The sequence below is a fragment of the Manis pentadactyla genome, chromosome 1 (assembly GCF_030020395.1).
Source record: "Manis pentadactyla isolate mManPen7 chromosome 1, mManPen7.hap1, whole genome shotgun sequence".
NCBI lineage: Eukaryota > Metazoa > Chordata > Mammalia > Pholidota > Manidae > Manis > Manis pentadactyla.
Window position 1 is genome coordinate 115,431,334 of NC_080019.1, and position 20,611 is coordinate 115,451,944.

General features: G+C 35.6%; 1 protein-coding gene across 6 annotated transcripts in view; it reads left to right on the forward strand.

Annotated features, from left to right (window-relative positions):
- MAP3K13 (mitogen-activated protein kinase kinase kinase 13) overlaps positions 1 to 20,611 on the forward strand; it is a 171,341-nt gene that overhangs the window by 22,802 nt on the left and 127,928 nt on the right. For 2 of the 6 annotated variants that reach the window (XR_008997140.1, XR_005022702.2), the window contains exon 3: positions 5,737 to 9,632. The exons of the other annotated variants lie outside the window; for them this stretch is intronic. The gene's annotated coding sequence lies outside the window, so the exon portion shown is untranslated. Of the gene's footprint in view, positions 1 to 5,736; positions 9,633 to 20,611 lie in introns of those variants that run through there. 6 annotated transcript variants of the gene reach the window in all.

Genomic DNA, 20,611 nt, shown 5'->3' on the forward strand with positions numbered 1-20,611 from the left:
TAAAGTCAAAATGATGTCCACTAATATGGGGGCTGAGTCATGATTAGTGGAATAGAGCATGTTATGGTATATCAGTTGTTATATACCATATGTTGGCAGTATTTTACACATAATCATTTCTGTTAAATGATGCTTTGCTTCTTGAGATACTTGGGGGAAAGAGTTACTAGCCACAAGGGGTAAATCATTGGGCAAGGTGCATAGAGCGGGACTCATTCTTGCTGAGAGAATGGATAGCAATGAACTAAAATCAAGGGTAGATTGTGTTTTCCTAAGACAAGATAAATACGGTAAAGGTAACCTATAGAAGGGAGATAAACATGAACATGAAAGTCATATGTAGATAACATAGAATTGGGGAAGGTACATGTATGTGTGTGTATGTCTATGCAAGTAGATATATAATACATTATACACACACACACACACATATAAAATGTGTATATATATTATTTTACAGATATATATAAAATTTTCTGGAAAACCAAAAATTCCAGACAGGAAGATATCCGGTTAGTGCAAAAGAAAAAAAGTCAGAATTTCAAGGCCTCAGGGCCTGTCATGGGCTAAGTCATGATTCTGAAAGCAGCTTAAAGAACTTTGGATGTTCTAAGATCCTTTACAGGGTTCAAGTGATGTGAAGGTAGGCAAAAGCCTGAGAATGAAAAAATTAGAATCTAGCAACATGTAAGATTATGGTTAGTGTATCTTTTAAGACTCTGTTTTGTGGTATTGTTTTGGGCAGGGGGAAAAGAAAGGAGAATCTCAAAAATTTATTGCTATTCAGTCTAAATTTGAGCTGTCTGTAAGGCTTTCCTAGCATTCCCATTGTGTATAACCAAAGTGAATTAACTAGATCCATTAACCTACAAAACATTAATATACAAAAACTGATTTTATTATTAGATATGCCATGAAGAACAAGAGAATTATCTTTAATCAATTTTGTGGTTATATGAAAGGACAACTGTGATGATCTAGATTGAAGGGACTTGGACTGTTTTTTCAGAAAACAGAAGACTTTGGAAGAGTTGGAGAAACTCCATAGGTAGTACTCTTGTTCTGTTATTTGAAGCCAAAATTAGTTCTTAGTTAGAGAAAGTATGGAACTGGTCAACAGTGGGGAGCAGATTGTGCTGGTAGGCAATGAACTCCTCTGTTCATTAGGGTTGCTTAATAGAGTTTGAACATGAGGAATTTTGTGGAGGGGATTTCTCATCATGTGGGTACATTCTCTTTCAAACCTTATTTTTTTTTTATAGTGCAATAAAGTGATTTACTGTAGTAAGAGTATATGTTCCATTATCCCGGTATTTGAATGCTGATAGTTAACTTATCTACTGGTCATTTATCCACTGACCTCAACTTACCCATAACCAGGAAATAAGTTTAATTATCTGAGCTCCCAAATTATAAGACAAAAAATCCATGTTTTTCTCAGGTCCTTACTCAGTTTATTTAACTTTTTTAAGACATAGTTCCAATAGGCTTAATCAACTGTTATCTAACTTCACAGTATATTAGAAACAGCAAATTATGAGCAGCTGAGTATTCCTATTAAAGGCAGGCACATTGACAAGCAGGGACAAGGAAAGTCAGAAAGCATACCAACTAATTTTAAGATTGTAGCCACCTGGGCTCTTTTGATTAGATGAAGACAGCTCTGTGTTAATAGATGTTCAAAATAATAATCTTGACTGAACTTAGTTTCTGTTCAATATTTTCTATTTAAGAAGAATATATGAATTTTAGATTTTTCAGTGTGTTTACTACCAAAAGACAGATACTTTGGCATTTGGCAAGGCTACAATATGATGGAAAGAGCATGCGCTCTAGTAAAGACAGGTTGAATTCTGGGCTCCAATATCTACTAACTGTTCTATTAATTAAGTTTATTCATTCAAAGCCTCAATCTTTTCATGTGTAAAATAGGAACTTACTGAAGAGTAAAGGTAATGTATGTAAAAGGTTTGCCTAGATTAAGTGCTAAGTAAGTAATAGTTATTATTTCTTTATCATAAAGCTTACTCTCTATTGAAAGTTTTCTCTTCAGATAGAACAGTAACAAACTTACCTAGTAACTTAAGCATAAGTTTAACATATATATAGTAATTTAGTATATATTAATACTAATAATGGTGATGGCATACTAGAAAACCTTTTAAAAAATTGTGCAAGTAATCCATGCCCACTGTACAAAAAATTAGGATATAGAATATAGGCATATCTTGGAGATATTGTGGGTTCAGTTCCAGTCTATGATGATAAAGTGAAAATTGCAATAAAACAAGTAAAATGAATTTTTTGGTTTCCCAGAGCATGTAAAACTTATGTTTACACTATATTATAAAATTAAGTGTATATGAAGTAATAATCGTATTGTCTAAAAAATCAGTGTACATACTTTAATTAAACTAAAAAGCACTTTATTGCTAAAAAAAACTAACCATCATCTGAGCTTTCAGTAGGTCATAATCTTGCTGGTGGGGGGTCTTGCCTCAGTGTTGATGGCTGTTGACTGCCCAGGGTGGTGGTTGCTGAAAGATGGGGTGGCTGTGGCAATTTCTTAAAATAAGACAACAGTGAAATTTGTCCCATCAATTGACTCTTCCTTTCATGAACAATTTCTCTGTAGCATAGGATGCTGTTTGATAACATTTTCCCACAGTAGAATTTCTTTCAAAATTAGAGTCAGTTCTGTCAAACCCTGCTACCACTTTTCAAGTAAGTTTAATATTCTAAATCCTTTGTTTTCATTTCAGCAGTCTTCACAACATCTTCACCAGTAGATTCCATCTTAAAGAAACCACTTCCTTTGCTTATTCATAAGAAGCAGCTCCTCATCCATTCAAGATTTATCACAAGATTGCAGCATTTCAGTCACATCTTCAGGCACCACTTCTGATTCTTGTTCTCTTGCTCTTACCACCACGTTTGCAGTTACTTCCTTCAGTGAAGTCTTGAAGCATGCAAAAGTTGTCTATGAGGGCTGGGATCAATTTCCTCCAAACTCATGCTAATACTGATATTTTGACCTCTTCCCATGAATCATGAATATTTTTAATGGCATCTAGAATGGTGAATCATTTCCAGAAGGTTTTCAATTTATTTTACCCAGATCCATCAAAGGAATTACTATCTAGACAGCTGTAGCCTTACCAAATATATTTATTAAATCGTAAGACTTGAAAGTCAAAATCACTTCTTGGTCCATGGGTTACAGAACAGATGTTGTGTTAGCAGGCATCTATATCTCCATCAGAGCTCTTGGGTGGCTAGGTGTCAGTGAGCAGTAATATTTTGAAAGGAATCTTTTTTTTGAGCAGTAAGTCACAACAGTGGCTAAAAATATTTAGTAAACCATGTTGTAAACAGATGTGCTGTCATCCAGGCTTTCTTATTTGATGTATAGAGCATAGGCAGAGTAGATTTGGCATAATTCTGAAGGGCCCTGGGATTTTCAGAATGGTAAATGAGCATTGGCTTCATTCCCCAGCTACATGAGTCCCTAATGTGAATCCTCCTGTACTTTGAAGCCAGGCATTGACTTCTGCGTAGCTATGAAAGTTCTATATGGCATCTTCTTCCAAGAAGATAGAGGCTGATTCTTTTACACTGAAAATCTGTTGTTTTGTGTAGCCATATTCATTACTCATATTATCTCGATCTTCTGGATAACTTGCTGCAACTTCTTTATCAGCACTTGCTGCTTCACCTGCACTTCTATGTTACAGAGATGGCTCCTTTCCTTAAACCTCATGAACCAAACCTCTGCTAGCATAGACTTTTCTTCTGCAGCTTTCTCACCTCTCTCAGCCTTCGTGGAATTGAAGAAAGTTAGGGCCTTGGTCTGGGCTAAACTTTGTCTTAAGGGAATATTGTGGCTATTTTGAACTTCTGTCCAAGGTCACTAAAACTTTCTTGATATCAACAATAAGGCTTTTTTTATCATTCATGTGTTCACTGAAGAAGCACTTTGAATTTCCTTCAAGAACTTTCCCTTTGCACTCACAACTTGGCTAATTACTTGGTGCAAGACACCTAGCTTTCTGCCTGTTTTGGCTTTTGACGTGCCTTCCTCACTAAGCTTAATCATTTCCAGCTTTTAATTTAAAGTGAGACATGTGTCTCTTCCTTTTACTTGAACATTTAGAGGCCATTGTAGGGTTATTAATTGGCCAAATGTCAATATTGTTGTGTCTCAGGGAACAGGGAGGCCAAAGAGAGGGTGAGAGATGGCAGAATGGCCAGTCAGTGGAGCAGTTAGAACATACACTTCATTTATTAACCTCACTGTCTTACATGGGTATGGTTCGTGGTACCTCAAAACAATTACAATAGTAGCATCAAAAATCACTGATCACAGATCACCATAACAAATATAATAGTAATGAAAGAGTTTGAAATTGCAAGAAATACCGAAATGTGACTCAGAGATATTGAAAAAATGTTGTGATAGACTTGCTTGATGCAAGGTAGCCACAAACTTTCAATTTGTATAAAACATAATATCTACAAAGGACAGTAAAGAGAAATGCAATAAGATGAGGTATGCCTGTGTGTGTGTGTGTACACCCACATAAAACCACACACAAAAAGGAGTAAAACCAACTGTACTTCTCTACCACTGTTTATATTTTACTAGCATGCTTTATTTTTAAACTGTTTTAACATTCTTGGAAGATGTCACTTCTGAGTAGTGACTGCTGAAACTGATTCTACATTAGTCTGTTAGAAAACTTAAATTAGCCACGATATTTTGTAATCAGAATATGCAGTGAAAGATTGTGATATGGCATAGTGTTGATTTGAAGAAAGCCTTAGTCCAATAAATTTTGTTGTATTAAAACTAGTTTTGTAGAGTATTGGTTGTAGGTCAGTGTCCTAGCTCTACTATTTACTAGCTAGGTAAACTAGATGAATTTTTTAACTTCTTTCTGCCTTAGTTTCTTCATCTGTAAATTGGGGGTAATTATAGTATCTAATTCATGGGATTATTATGAGGATTAAATGAATGAATCTACATAAAGTGATTAGAGCAGTGCCTTGCACAAAGTATAGACTCAGTAAATATTAGCTGCTATTATTACTTTTACAAAGGTTAAAGTTTTCTTGAAAAAAAAGGCAGGTTTATAGGAACACAAAAAGAAACAAGTTTGAGTGGACATGCAGTAGTCAGTGAGGTTTACTATTATTTTTGTTTGAACCTGCTAAGTGGTCTGAATTTTTTCATTTTAAGGCTTTGTTACTTTTTCTCTATGCTTAAATATTTTCAAACCATAATGTTCTGAGTTCAGTTTCTCTCTCTATCACATAAAATCAGCTTCATTTTATTCTCTCTTCCAACAAATGTTTTGGTCATGCTTTCAAAGATCAAAAGTCCTTTAAGACAAATCGGATATCCTGGATAGTGATCAAAGAGATTCAGGAAATTATCATAAAATCAGTTTATCTGATCACAGACCAAGGTGATTCTATAAATTCTGTTGTAATTTGAAGTGAAGAATATTAATCAAAGAGATAATCCAGAAACATTTAGCCATTCTGTACACTAAATCCCTTTAAATCGCTTTTCTTTTTAGTCTTTATTTCATTTTGGTTTTCTTTTTTTGTTCTTTCAACATGTTATCTAGTGATCTGATTGATTACTTGTCGAAGAGTTAAAGCTTTTCAAAACCCATTTTAAAAAATTTACTAGACTTGCTAGTAGAATTTTTTTTGTGTTTTGTTTTAAAGCATCAAGTACAAGTTTTTGAAGACCCTGGGGCCTACCATCATTACGCATTCAAGATTTGAGTTTGAATAACTTCATCAAGACTTAGATCCTCTTCAAAAGCCTCAAGTCCCAGCTGCATTAAAGCTCTCCATTGAACTTTCTCACAAAACTAGAAGATTAAAGGGACTAAAATTCATTAATACACTCCACTGTATAGCCTTTCCTCTGATTTCTCTTCATAAGTTCCCTTGGCCTTTATGGCTTTCATGTTGCTTATGTTCCTTTAGAGCTAAGAAAACAGTACTTTCCAAAAGAACTTATGTCCTGTGGCCACAATTTTCATTGGTAAAGGAGCATAAACTAGGCATGATAAGTTTAGAATCAGGTCTTTTGTTGTATTAAGTCAACAATAAGAAAAAGAGAATGAAATTGAAGTGGTAAAAATATTTGAGGTCAGATCATACTCTCAGAGGTTATGTGGTTTAGAGAAAAGAGCCCTCGGCCTTAAAGTTAGTAAGTTCTTATTCTGTCTCTTATGAAGTAACTGGGAAAGTCACTGAACCTCTCTGAACCCTAACTTCATCTGTAAAGTAAATCTGATAGTATTTTCCCTGCCTACCTCACAGGCTTGTTGTGAGGATCAAATGAGATAATGTACATAAAAGGACTTAATATAAAATGTGCAGTACACATGTTGGAGTCCTGTTACATAGTTGCCAGTCCTTCCTTCAGCTCTTGGACCTAGGAAGGTAGGTGATTTAAAGCACACTGAAAGCATGCACTGTGTCTGAGCTGGATACATAGTAATAAGGCTGTTAATTTTTGTTTTCTCTGAATACTAGAATACTCTCGTGGGCTAATTATAAGGAAGAAAACTATAAATTTCCCTAAAAGTTAGCATTGATAATGCCTTAGACAAGTTATATGTTATAACATATTCATGTTTGCAAAATTTATTTACTAAGTTGTGGCCAGCATTTTTTTAAAATTAATGAACAGAGCAGAAAATTTCACAATGCATCTCAAATGGTAAGAGTAAATATTGTTTTAGCTATATATGTGTGAATGTGTGTATGTTTGTGTATTTGGTCGTTAAATAAAATGCTTTTTTCCTTTGAGTTGCAGTCACTGATCTAGAAGTATCATTGGGGTACTAATGCCTTTCTGTGCATTTGGATTCTTAGGAGATTCAGTGTTTATTTTCACTTCATACTACTACTTGTGACAAAGGAATTAACAATATCAGTTTGACTTTTGGTCTTATTAATGAGATACTTTTTAATTTTAAAGCACAGAGAAAGCCTATAGGCCTTCAGGGTATTTTATTTAATATTGTAATCCCATCTGTTCTTTGTACTCAGACTGTCATAACATGTAAGATTGGTTCAATCTCATACTAGTATAAAGATTGTATGAATTTTTTTTGCTTTAAAAAATTTTTTACTTTGATCTTCCTGGCATAATAGAAACCAAAGAAGTCCCATTTAGTTTAGCATTATTTGAGGACTCCATGGAGATAGGCTATAGAGAATATAGGAATTTGACGGTCTCTAGAAGAGAAAAATGCCAATTTTTCTTTCTCTGAGTAACTGAGTTTATCCTTAATGATTTAAGATAAAGAAGTCACTGGCATAAACTTATTCAACTGTTTCTCTAAAAACAGATACCTACCTTTTTGGTGATGGCATCAGTTAGGAAATGGTGACTTATCCATGAACAGTAGGGAATGTCTTGTAAGACTTGTAGATTTCAATTATAATTCTTTAGTGCTGTAGCATACTGGAAAATTTTACTTGGTACCCTGGGATTACTTAAGATTTGATGGAATGTTGTAGAAAATGTTGATTTTTACTGCTTACAAATGTTATAAGTGTATATACTCCTAGCAACATGAATATTTATCAGAAGATTTAAAATGTAGAAATCAACTGCTTCATTTTTCTGAACAGTCATAGCCAAGTTTCACGCATTGGTTGAAAAGAACAAACTGCATAGATTGTGCAAGTTTAAGCTCTTTCATGCATAACAGTTGGCAGCAGTGGCATACGGGCTTATCATCATTTTCTATTGGCTTTTTGTCGTTCTTCCCCTCAAAAGAATCACATTATTTGTCTACGAAAAAGATCAAGAAAAGTAGTTAGGCAAACTCCTTGACCTACTTCCTCAACTGTCATGAATCTAATCTATCATCAAATTCTGTCTTTTCTGCTCCCTAAGTATCTTTCAAACTATACATCTCTTTCCATTTCAGGTTCAGTACATGTATTTGTGCTGCTGTCATCTTTGTCTACACCTCTGTGATAGCTCTCGACTGTCTCTTGTATTCACTCTTCCCTCCACTAATTTCTTTGTGTTTAGAGTCATCTTTAAAAAATACAACTATAACCTTTTTGGTATCTTGCCTTAAACTGAAGTATCTTTTTGCCTTAAGCTTCAACCCAAAATCTTCAGTCATTCTCTGCTTACTTAGCTCCAGCAACAGTAATCTTCCAATTCCCTGAAGATGCCATTCTTTTTTTCTTCAGGGATTTTTGCAGATACTTTTTGCATGGAATGCTCTCCTTCCTCTTATCCCTCTTCACCTAACTCACTTCTATCTCACTTTAAATATTTTTTTCTTCTAAGAAGACCCCCTACAACTCAGACTAGATTAGACCTCCTTCCCTCATTATTTTTTCAAAAATAACCCAGTTCATCTCACACCCAGCATAGTTTGATTATTTGCTTAATCATTTGTTAATATTCTTACCCACAAGACTAAAGCTTCATGAGGGCAAGAACTGATGAGTGTTTTGTTGATCACTGTATGCCCAATGCTTAGGAAAATCCTAGTAAGTAATATGAATTCCATAAATATTTGTGGACTAATTCTTCCCACAGCTACCTGTTTTCATTTAGACATTTCAGGTACTGTAAATTTTAGGTTATTTAACTTGTTCTGTTCAGAAACTTCCAATTGCTTCCACTCTCACTTCAGCTATAAGCCACAGTCCTTAGAAAGTTCTCCTCCTCTTAATACCGCCTAACAGTTAGCCCCAGCCACTCTGGTCTCCTAGCTGATCCTCAGAAATGCAGAGTTTTCTTCTGCCTTGGAAACTTTTAACTGATATTCCCTGTGCCTGGAATGCTCTTGCCTTGGATATCTATGTGGTTTAATTCCTTACCTTCAGATCCTTCAGATCATGATTTGTAACCTCAAAGCACTTTCTGGCTGTCTTATTTAAAATGTAACCTTCCCCCACCCTGCCCCCATGGCATCCCTATCTCATTCCCTGCTTTGTATTTCTCCATTATCTCTGTCTGTCATACTACTCACTAGTGTTTCCCCCAGCATGCAGAACAGTGTCTGACACATGGTAGGTACTTAGAACGTAGTCATCAAATGAATGAATTCAACTTGTACCACAGAGGTACATATGTGGGACAATAAACTTATAACCTGAATTATGGGAACTTAATATTTCTAAATTATTTAAAAAGGTGAATTAATTATAATTTATATGTTTCTCTGTACTAAAAATAGTTGAAATGGCTTCTAAAAATGCATACAGTACAGTAGGATGAAGATACATAAAGAGAGCAAAACAAAGAAAATTGTAATAGTAACATTAAACTGGGTAGAGTTAATGTAGAGAACGTTCTCCATTGTGGCTAAAGGCAGGTTACAAATTCATTAAAGAGTTAGCTAGCACAGAAATGATAATTGGACTGGGATCATGAACTTTGTTTTGTGACAGAGGCCACAGACGTTTGAGTCTTACATAGGAACCCAGAAAACATACTCTATTTAACTGTAACAAATCGTGAAACTACTCTTCTAAAAAAAACTTGCTTTTTGCTTTAGGAAATTTCCTGTTGGTATAAAATGTATACAATCTATCCATAATAAAATCTCTGCTACATCTGAGAGATGACAGTCATGGCTACCAGCCTCTGTTTATATTTTCTCTAGGACATTTCCAAGGTTGATTCAAACTTAGGACTTGGGTATTTTTGAAAGTCCACTGTCAAAGATACCAACCAAAGCATTTATTATTCTAGTTTCTGTGACTCTAATGAGGTAGTATGAGATTTCAGTGGCTGTGGCTTCCTTCCTTTGGAGGTAGATAATTGGCAACTTAGATTTTTCATTTTGTACTACACATGTATATCAAACCATTATGTTGTACACCTTAAACTAACTAATACAAGGTTACATGTTGAGTGTATCTCAATAAAACTGGGGGGGAAAATAATTTTTATATAATCAACAACTGAATGTTGGAGTGGAGGGTTGAGAGTAAAGCAGGTGAATTAGACTTCAAGAGATCTCTCACCAATATAATAACCAAAGCAGAGCTACCTTGTGTGTCTCCGTGAAGTTAAATGGGACATTATGCATTATACAGGACATGTCTTTCTGTTCATATATTTCTGTATGTGTTCCTAATTCTATTTTGCCACTCCCCCCCCCTTTTTATTATCATTTAAAACTGAGTCTGCAACTTGTGGAGATACACTCAGGCCGGAGATAAAGCTGGGGATGTGGGTGGGAGTGAAGCGCAGACCTTTCAGTAAACTCTGTGGTTGTTCATTAAATGAAGTTGGTATTTTAAGACTATTTAGCTAAGTGGTATTCCACTGGCAAAATGCGCTTTTATTTAACTTTCTCATCTTTTTTACCTTTCTCCTTTCAATCTTTGATCTGGAGATTAACAGTACTTCTTAAGGACAAATCTTCTGTCCTACCCCGTTTGCCAGGGTTGAAAGAGGGGAACTAAACCAACATTAGACTTTTTGAGAAATAATGAAAATCTGTATTTAAAAAAAAAAGTCCAACATACTTCAAAGAAAGAATATGAGGAGGCATAATAAGAACACAGAACCATTAAAATGGACAATTGTCATAAAGGGAAAGTAATTTTACCAAAAGTATTAAGTATAAGATGTTGATGATTAAAATATCAAATTAGGCTATATTCTACAACTATATTGTTCTAACTAATTTAAAGTGTACTAATTCTGCTTTACATATTTTATTTTCTAGAACTTTATGTTCTATTTTAAAGAAATCAAGCATCTCTTCATTTTGGCATCTCAAAGTAACAGTAGAAAACCTGAAGAAAGAACTATTAGTGTAAAAATAATGCAAAGGTCATCACATCTTCTAGCATAAGTGATGCAGAAGCAGTAAGATCTTGTTCTCAGTAAAGTGTTGAGGTGGCAGAAAGGAAATATCCCCCAGCTTTGCTGACACAAATTTTGCTACAGTTAGGACAGAAAAATGTGCCCAGGCTTTTAATTCAATATTTCCTAAACAATGTTACTCAGAATGCCTGACATACATAAAAGAGACTGGAAAGCAAAAGGGTTCTTAAATGATGTAAGTTTGGAAAATGTTGCTGCTATTTTGAAATGTATAATGCATATTATCATTTTCCAAGCTTTAAAGTGTCCAGAACACCTTTTGCTCATAAAGTCTTAATAACTTTTTGTGTTTCAGGAAATGCTATTCTAGATTTAAAAATAAACTCATAATATATATACACACATATCCAGATGTATAATAATATATTTTACAATAAGATTTGATATACTGTAAACTAAATGAATCCTGATTATCAACAAAATTTTTATCAATATCCCTAATGGAGAGAGATGTTAAAATCCTAAAGTGATTCCAAACTTGGTACATATATACTAAATTGAATGCATGGTCATTAAATAATTCATACAGCCCTGACATAGATAATCACTTATCTTTTCCTGGAAAGATGAAAAAAAAAGATAAAAATTTTTCCCCCAGTTTTTCTTTACTTGGCCTCCAGTGCATCACACCCTTTGGAATTTCCTCTGACTATTCCTTCTTGTCCTCTCTGTCGGTTTCTCATTTTCTTAACCTCTAAACACTGTGGTGGCCTAGAATTCAATCCTAGGACCTTATCTCTTTTCTACCTAGACTCATTTCTCTTGATGATCTTATCTATTCTCAAGGCCTTAATACCATATTTACTTAAACATTTTTATTTGCAACTTGGACCTCCTTTCTGAACTCCAGACTTGTACATACAACTGCTAATTTAACATTTCCATTTGTATGCCTAATTTTCATCTCAAATATAATATATTCAAAAGTGAACTCCTACTCTTCCCTCCCATAAAACTTCTTTCTGGTTTTTCCATCTCAGCAATAAATGCTATCTTTCCTGTTTCTCAGCCTGAAAATTATCCCTGACTCCTCTGTTTCTCTCAGACCTACAATACGATCCTTTGGAAAGTCCTGTTGACTCTATGCTACAAATACAACCAGAATTTAATCACCTCTACTGCAACCCCTTCCACTTGCCTCCTAATTTATCTTCTTGCTTCCACTCATGCTCCTTTCAATCTATTAGCACAGCAGCCAAAGTGATCCTATTAAAACAGAAGTCACATCAATTCACTCCACTCAGAACTCTAATAGCTTCCTAACTTCCTAATAAAAACTCTTTGTTTTCGAGACATGGTTTTAGATTTTTAAAAATTATTTAGGAAAATTAAAAATTTCTCAGGTCTAAAAAAGTTTATGTTAAATTAAGAGATGAGAATTTTGTTTCTGTTTGGGATGTAGAAAATTGCAAGAGAACATCTCTCCCACCCTAACAATGAGAAAAGGCCTGATAATGCACAAAGTGATTTCTCTTGAGCCCAGTAGATTTGAGGTCACAAGGCAATCAGGTGAACTGAAATCCCAAGAGATACAAGCCCTTCTGTGGAGAGATGGGACACAGGACCTGTTTTTACCTTTGGCAGAACATGGGAGGAAGAAGCAGCTACCATAAAAGTGGATAAGAAGAAGCCAGATAAAATTTTAATGAATTCTTAAAGTCTGAGTATGGACTAAAGTAACAGTAGTAGAATAGCAGAATACAGAGTAATAGAGTACTGGGAGCTCCAGGCATGAGAGTGTGCATTCATTTTAAGCTCTTTTCTATGGGCCTCTTGTATCAGATTCCAGGACTGCCAAAACATAAATACCACAAACTAGAGTGACTTAAAACAGTAGAAATTTATTCTGTTACAGTTCTGGATGCTAAAAATCCAAAATGAATTAGTGGGCCATGCTCTCTCTGAAGGACATAAGGAAGAATCTGCTCCATGTCTTTCTCTCAGCTTCTGGTGGTTGCTGGCATTCCTCAGTTTGTGGCAACATAGCTCTGTCTCTACCTCCATCTTCACATGGCTGTCTTCCTAATGTGTATGTATCTGTTTCTCTGATTTTTCTATTTCTTTTACTGTCTTAACCATTTTCAAGCATATAGTACGGTAGTAACTATATGCACATTGTGCAGTGGATCTCCGGGACTTTTCTGTCTTGCAAAACTGAAGCTCTATACCCATTGAACAACTCCTCTTTTCTCCCCTGCCTAGTCCCTTGCAACCACCATTCCATGTTACATTTCCAAAAGTTTGGCTACTCTAGATACCTCATGTAAGTGGAATCACACTGTATTTATCTTTTTGTGACTGGCTTATTTCACTAGAATAATGTCCTCCAGATTCATTCATGTTGTAGTATATGACAGGATTTTCTTCTTTTTAAGGCTGAATAAAATTCCATTGTATGTATATAACACATTTTCTTTATCCATTCATCCACTGATGGACATTAAGTTTATGCTTTCCCTTCTTGGCTGATGTGAATAATGTTGCAAAGAACACAGAAGTGCAAATACCTCTTCAAGATCCTGTTTTCTATGCTGGATCACGTGATAGTTCACATGATAGTTCTATATTTAATAGCAGCTGAAACATTTTTACATTCCTATTAATAATGCACAAGGTCTCCAATTTTTCCTCATCCTCGCCAACACTTGTTATTTTCTGTTTTTTTTTAATAGTGTATTATAATGGATGTGAGGTGATATCTCCTTGTGGTTCTGATTTGCACTTCACTGATAATTAGTGAATTTGAGGATATTCTCATGTGCTCCTTGGCCATTTGTATGTCTTCTTTGGAGAAATTTCTATTCAAGTCTTTTGCCTATTTTTAAATTGGATTTTTTATTGTTTTTGCTATTATTGAGTTATAGGAATTCTTTATACATTCTGGATATTAACCCCTTATCAGATAATATGGTTGGCAAATGTTTGCAAGTATTTTCTCCCATTCTGTAGGTTACCTTTTCACTCTTGTTTCCCTTACTACACAGTTAAGTGCAGTGTAGTTCTGTTTTCTCTGTTTGCTTCTGTTGCCTGTGCTTTGGGTTTAATATTCAAGAAATCATTGCCAAATCGAATGTCATGACTTTTCACCTGTTTTCTTACAGGAGTTATATAGTTTCAGGTCATATTTTTAGGTGTTTGATCCATTTTGAGTTAACATTTGTATATGGTATAAGGTAAAGTGTCCAACCTCATTCTTTTGCATGTGGCTATCCAGTTTTCCCTATACTCTTTATTGAAGAGAGTATTCTTTCCCCATTGTGTAGCCTTGGCTCCCTTGATGAAGAACATTTGACCATATACATGAAAGTTTGTTTCTGGGTTTTCTGTTTTGTTCCATTGGTCTGTATGTCTGCCTTTATGCCAGAACCATACTGTTTTGATTTGTAGATTTGTAGTATGCTTTGAAATTAAGAGGTGTGAGGCCTCTGACTTTGTTTCTCTTTTGCAAAATTGTTTTGACTATTCAGGGTCCTTTAAGTTTCTATATGAATTTTAGGATGATTATTTTTCCTATTTCTGCAAAAAATGCCATTGAGATTTTGATAGGGATTTCATTAAAGTGTAGATTGTTATGGGTAATACGGACATCTTAGCAATAGTTAGCCTTCCACTCCATCAACACAGGTTATCTTTCCATTTACTTGTGTTTTCTTTAATTTTTTTTGTTAATGTTTTATAGTTTTCAGTGTAGAAGTCTTTTGCCTCCTTGATTAAGTTTATTCATAAGTATTTTACTTATTGATGCTGTTGTAAATGGGATTTTCTTAATTTCCTTTTCAGATTGTTTGTTGTTAATGTATAGAAACACTAGATTTTTGCATGTTAATTTATATCCTATAACTTTGTTGAATCATTTATTAGTTCCAGCAGGGTTTTTTTGTGGAATCTAGGGTTTTCTACATATAAGATCATATCATCTGTGACCAGAGACATGGTCTTATTCCTTTCCAATTTGGATAGTTTTCTTTCTTTTTTTTCTAGTCTCTATTTTGTTTTTTACTGTACTAATCTTTATTTTCTTCCTTCTGCTAATTGAGTTTTGCCTTTTTCTAGTTTCTTGAGGTATAAAGTTAGGTTTTTTGATTGGAAATCTTTCTTCTTTTTTAATGTAGATATTTACCACTATAAAGGCCCCTCCTATTACTGCTTTTGTCACATCTCGTAAGTTTTGGTTATGTTGTGTTTTTGTTTCCATTTGTCTCAAAATAGTTTCAAACTTCCCATGTGATTTTTTTTCTTTGGCCCATGGTTGTTCAAGAATGTGTTGTTTAATTTCCACATATTTGTGAATTTTCCCATTTGTATTCTTCAGCTCCAGAATTTCTATTTGGCTCTTTTTTATATTTTCTATCTTTGTTGATATTCTTGCTTTATTCATCATTCTGATTTTCTTTAGTTGTCTAGATTGTAGCACATTGAGCATCCTTTTTTTTTAATTGAAGTATAGTTGATACTCAGTATTATATTGGTTTCAAGTATACAGCACAGTGGTTCAACAGTTACATGTATTATTAAATCCTCACCCCCAACTAATGCAGTTATTATCTGTCACCTTAGAAAGATGTTACAAACCATTGACTATATTCTCTATCCTGTATTTTCATCCCTGTGACTAATTTATATTATGCTTGAGATTTTGTGCCCCTTTTTCCTCCATTCACCAACCCCAGTCCCTCCCCAGTGGTAACCACCATCACTTCTCAGTGTCTCTGAGTCTTTTACTGCTGTTTTGTTCATTTTGTCTTGTTTTGTTTTTAGATTCCACATATAAGTGAAATAATATGGTATTTGTTTTTCTCCACCTGGCTTACTTCACTTAGCATAATACCCTTTAGGTCCATCCGTGTTTTCGCAAATGGCAGAATTTCTTAATTTTTTAGCATATTGAGCATCTTTAAGCTGATTATTTTGCACTATTTGTCAGGATATTAATAGACCTACGTTTTTTAGGTTGGTTTCTAAAGATTAGTTTTTTGCTTTGGGCTGTTTCCCTGTTTCTTCATATGCCTTATTTTTTTGCTGGGGTTTGTGCATTTGAAAAATAGCCACCATTCCCACTTCTATGGACTGGCTTCATACAGGGGAAGACCTCCACCAATCAACCCTACTAAAGATTCTAGGGACCTCCTCAAACCTTATGTGGAGATGTGTTGTCTGTGGGTTTGTGTATATGACTTTGCAATAGGTTTCCAGTCTCTTTTTCAGGAGTTGGTGATCTCTTGCTCTCTCTTGTGTTGGTCTTTGGTATTGCAGCTTTTCTGGTGCTGCGCTGACCTTTGGGCTCTTCACCATTCGAAGAGGCACCAAGCATCCAAAGTACGCTGGTTTCCTCAGCACTCCAAGTTAGGTGAGACAGAAACCAGCCTCGCAGGCAGTACCTTGAAAAACTGGACTGTTGAACATACATTCTGCTCTTGTCTTTCCCTCCTAATGGTGAAGCTGAGTTGTGTGTTAATGCTGATCATGCCAAACTGTGTCAACTTGGGGGAAGGTGAAATAAAATGGCTTCCTTACCCATTTCAATGTGGCTGTTCTTGGCTTTGAGCTTGCCTACAGCACTACTAATTCTTAACTGGTTTCTGCACGTTGTGTGAAGGCTTTTTAGACCTTATATTATCATTAAGTTAGTGTCTCTGTGGAGGAACTAGATCTGGGGCTTCCTGTTCTGCCATCTTGCCGACCCTGTACAGGGGAATGAAGTCTAGGGCTTACTGTATGACTTGGTTTCTCTTCTTATACAGACTCCAGTCTTATTGGATTAGGGTCCACCCTATTTCAGTGTGACCTCATCTTAACTTGTTTACATTTGCAAAAGCTTATTTCTAAATAAAACCACATTCACAGATACCAGAGGTTAGACTCCAGCTTATCTTTTGGGGGAACACAATTATACCTACAACAAACAACCACTGCTCATAAAAGATTAAGAGCAAGACAGGAGATTGGAGAGAGCCACTCATTAGGACACACAGCTAAAAATTCCTGCCATTTTACCTACCATTCTCTCATATGAAGCAAAAATCTTAAGCCACTGGGGGAGGGCTGGGAAACCTTTCTGTTTTCAGGGTTCAGGCAAAGATTTATTGCCTCTAGGGAGAGGGCAGAAGTAGAAGCTTTCTGCTGTGGGGAGGTACAGGAAACTCTCCACCAGTAGCTGCAGTCACCTTGTGTTTAGTGTGGAATCTGTGGTGCTGGAGGATTTTTCTGTATCTGCATGTGTTCCCCAACAGATACAAGGTAGAGTTTCACTGCTCAAGGTTGGGTTGGGGTGCAGAAAGCCCAATACCCAAGGCCTGACTAAGATTGAGACTGGAGCAAGAGAACCAAGACACTTAGCACTGAATAACAACAGCAGTCTACCACTGAGGGAGGAGCAAGTATTAGAGAAAGAATTCCTTTTGTGGCACAGGCATGCAGTGACTACTGAAAGCTGAGGGTGGAGCAGGAAGGCTGCATGTTAAACACAAGGTAGCAGCTGCCCACTGCTGGAGGAAGGTGTGCACAGAAGGTAACTATAGCAACAATAAAACAACCCAGCTAAACTACTGACTATAGATTATCTCTTTTTAGGATTTCAGTTCACCTGGTTGCAGGACAGAAGAATAAGCATGCCCATTTCCAAGAGTAACTATTCTTTTCCTCAGTTTGTGTGGTTATTCTATAGGCAAGGCTGACATTCAATCAAAAACTGTAAAACATGGAAAACCAAGCTACAACTTATTTTCAAGAGGTAAAGCAATCAACACGCTTAGACCAAGAGATGATTCATGTTGGAACTGTCAGACTGGGACTTTAATTATGATAATATGTTAAAGAATCTAGTGGAAAAGGTGGTGTGTATATATAAACAGATGAGGAATTTTAGAGAGCTGTAAAGAGTCAAATGGAAGTACTAAAATTTTTAAAAATGATATCCAAGATGAAAAACTCCTTTGACAGGCTTCTTAACAGACTGAACACAGCTAAGGAAGGAATAAGTGAACCTGGACATAAGTCAATAGAAATTATCCAGATCAAAGCACAAAGGGAAAAAAAGAGTGATGTGAAAAGAAAAAGAAATGAAAATCAAGTGGCATAACTTTTCAAGTATCTAATTATTCCTATCAATGGATAGAGGGAGTCAGCACCTGCCTTTATGCCAGTATCATTGCCATTTCTCTTTATTCATTTCTGTGTTCCTTATTGCTTCTCTGTTCTTGCTGTTTTCTGCTTCCGGTATTCACAGGGGTGAGTAGAGGCTACACCCAACTTGCCAGAAAAAAGCCAGGCTCTTTTGGTGGAACTTAAGACAACTTCCTGGTTGTTGAGTCAGAAGGCATTTTGGATTAAACTGTTTTGTGTCTCAAATTTTATCTCTAAAGAGTTCAAACCAGTGATCCCTGGATACCACTGGTACCTTGATTTTCTCCTATTTTAGAGTAAGTTTCCTAGGGATAGCCCTAATCCAAATAATAGTACCCTTGTTTCCCCCCTTCTTTAGAATGTTACTATGTGTTTACTGTCAGTTCAGGAAACAATTTTGCTCATTATCTTTTGGCAGCCCAGGGTGGTTCTCAGATTATTGAGGTTCCCTGATGTTTCAGAGTTCTCAGTCCCCCAGATTGGCATGGAGACCCTTTAGTTATTATTTGGACTCTCCTGTCCTTCTCAATCAGCTATTTTGAAAGTGTTTCTGTATTTTTTGGTTGAGAAAGGGAGAGAAAGAGGGGAGGGAGAGATTCAGATACATTTTGAAATGTGGTCCTTCACATTTGCCAGAGTAATCTATTAAAATGTTCATTGCTTTTAAAAGAAATGTTCACTGTTTTAAAAGAAAAAAAAGAAGAAGCCTAAATGACTATCAAGAGGAAAATGGATGAATGAGCTTTGCTGGACTAGTCATTCATTGGGATAAAATTCATCAGTGCATTGTAGATCTTGTATCAACATGACCACTTCTCAAAAAACAATGTTGAGTAAAATAAGTTTCAAAAGCATCTTATTATACATTTTCATAAAAATGAAAAGTAGTACTTTTGGGGGGGATGACACATATAGATTGAAAAATGATTAAAACATTAGGAGAATGTGAACTTGGAAGGGTACAGAGGGCATTTGAAAAGTTTTATATTTTGGGAAATACCTGATAATCATGAAAAATATGTAATAGTGGCAGGAAAGGGTGGATTATTGTACAGTTACTTGTGGACTAGAACTGGAAAGGTCTTTGGATTCCTATGGAGCTCCAGAGACTGGTTGCTTTCTCTACTTGCCCTCACAAACTTTGGGTTCTAACAAAGAGGAATTACCTTACTGAGTTTGTTAATCACTATATGATAGGGGGTGCTGTTATGGTAAATACCTCTGTTCTGGGCATATGTCCCTGGCTTGGGGGTCAGGATATTAAGCACAAAATAATGTTTCTCAGAAGGATTCAGTGGAGTGTGGCATTTCCTACAAGATCAAGTCACAGTCCTTAATCAGCTAGTTTACCTCTCTTCAGCATCCTGTGCTTCTGGGGTGCTGTATTACCACCAGGCATTGTAATGTTTGAATTTCAGCCTGTCTTACCAGACTGTCAGTTCTTGAGGCACTCATTCTCAAGCACATAATAGGTGCTTAATAAATGCTTGTGGAATGAATGAAAACAAGTGCCCCTTTCAACAGATGCAATAAAATTACTAAAAAAAAGTAGTTATATCCTGGTATATGGCATATGTGGCCACATGGGGTCATTTTCATAACTGATGGGTACATTACACATTAGAATAATAGTTCTCAAACTTTAACATGCATCAGACACCCCAGAGGAGGAATTTAACAAGAAGCAGATTGTGTGTGTGTGAGTGAACAAAAACACAGATTGCTAGGCCCTACCCTGGAGTTTCCCCTTCAGTAGGTCTGGGTGGGGCCTGAGGGTTTGCACATCTGACAAGTTACCAGGTGATGCAGGTGTTGCTGGTCAGAGATCATGTGCTGAGAATCACTGCATTAGAAAAACCCTGGGAAAAATACAGAGCTACATATGAAAATCATGAAATTACATAGCACTTTACTCTGTGTATCATTGCTTTGGGAATGTTTTCTAAAGAAATCCACTGAAAAGAAAATTAATTAAAACACAACTTTTGCTGCTGTACCCTAGTACAAATGGGATATTTACTGCCTTTGCTCCCAGGTAGTGATCTGTGAAGTTGGGATAACAGTATATTTTTAAACTGAAAGTATCTCACAGGGTTGTTATTGTGAGGATTAAATTAAGTAACAATAACTAGCTTAATGCATATTAGCTATTAGTATATTTTTTATTAAGAAACTTCAAACTAACCATAGAAAAGAAAAGAGGAAGGTCTCAGCAGAAGGTATCAGTGTGGGAGCCATTAAGAGAAAAGACCTGAACAACAAAAAAGCATGATATATTTTCCCTTAACTTGTGACAATGAAATTTTATCTTAGAAGCCAAAATACTTCTTATCTTTGCATTTAAGAGTTTACTGTTTGATAGATAACATCACATTAAAAATTTTGCACTGAATGGCTTTTATTTTCAAAAATGAAAATTCTTGGGGATTTTTGGTTATAAATATTTTGAGCCAAAAATATATAAAAAAGCATAAAAGATGTTCTTGAAACCCCTTTCCTCCCCCAAGATGCCAACATTTTTTCCAATATCCTTTAAGACATTTCTCTATATTGCATAGTTTTTGAAGAAAGCATTTGGGGTAATAA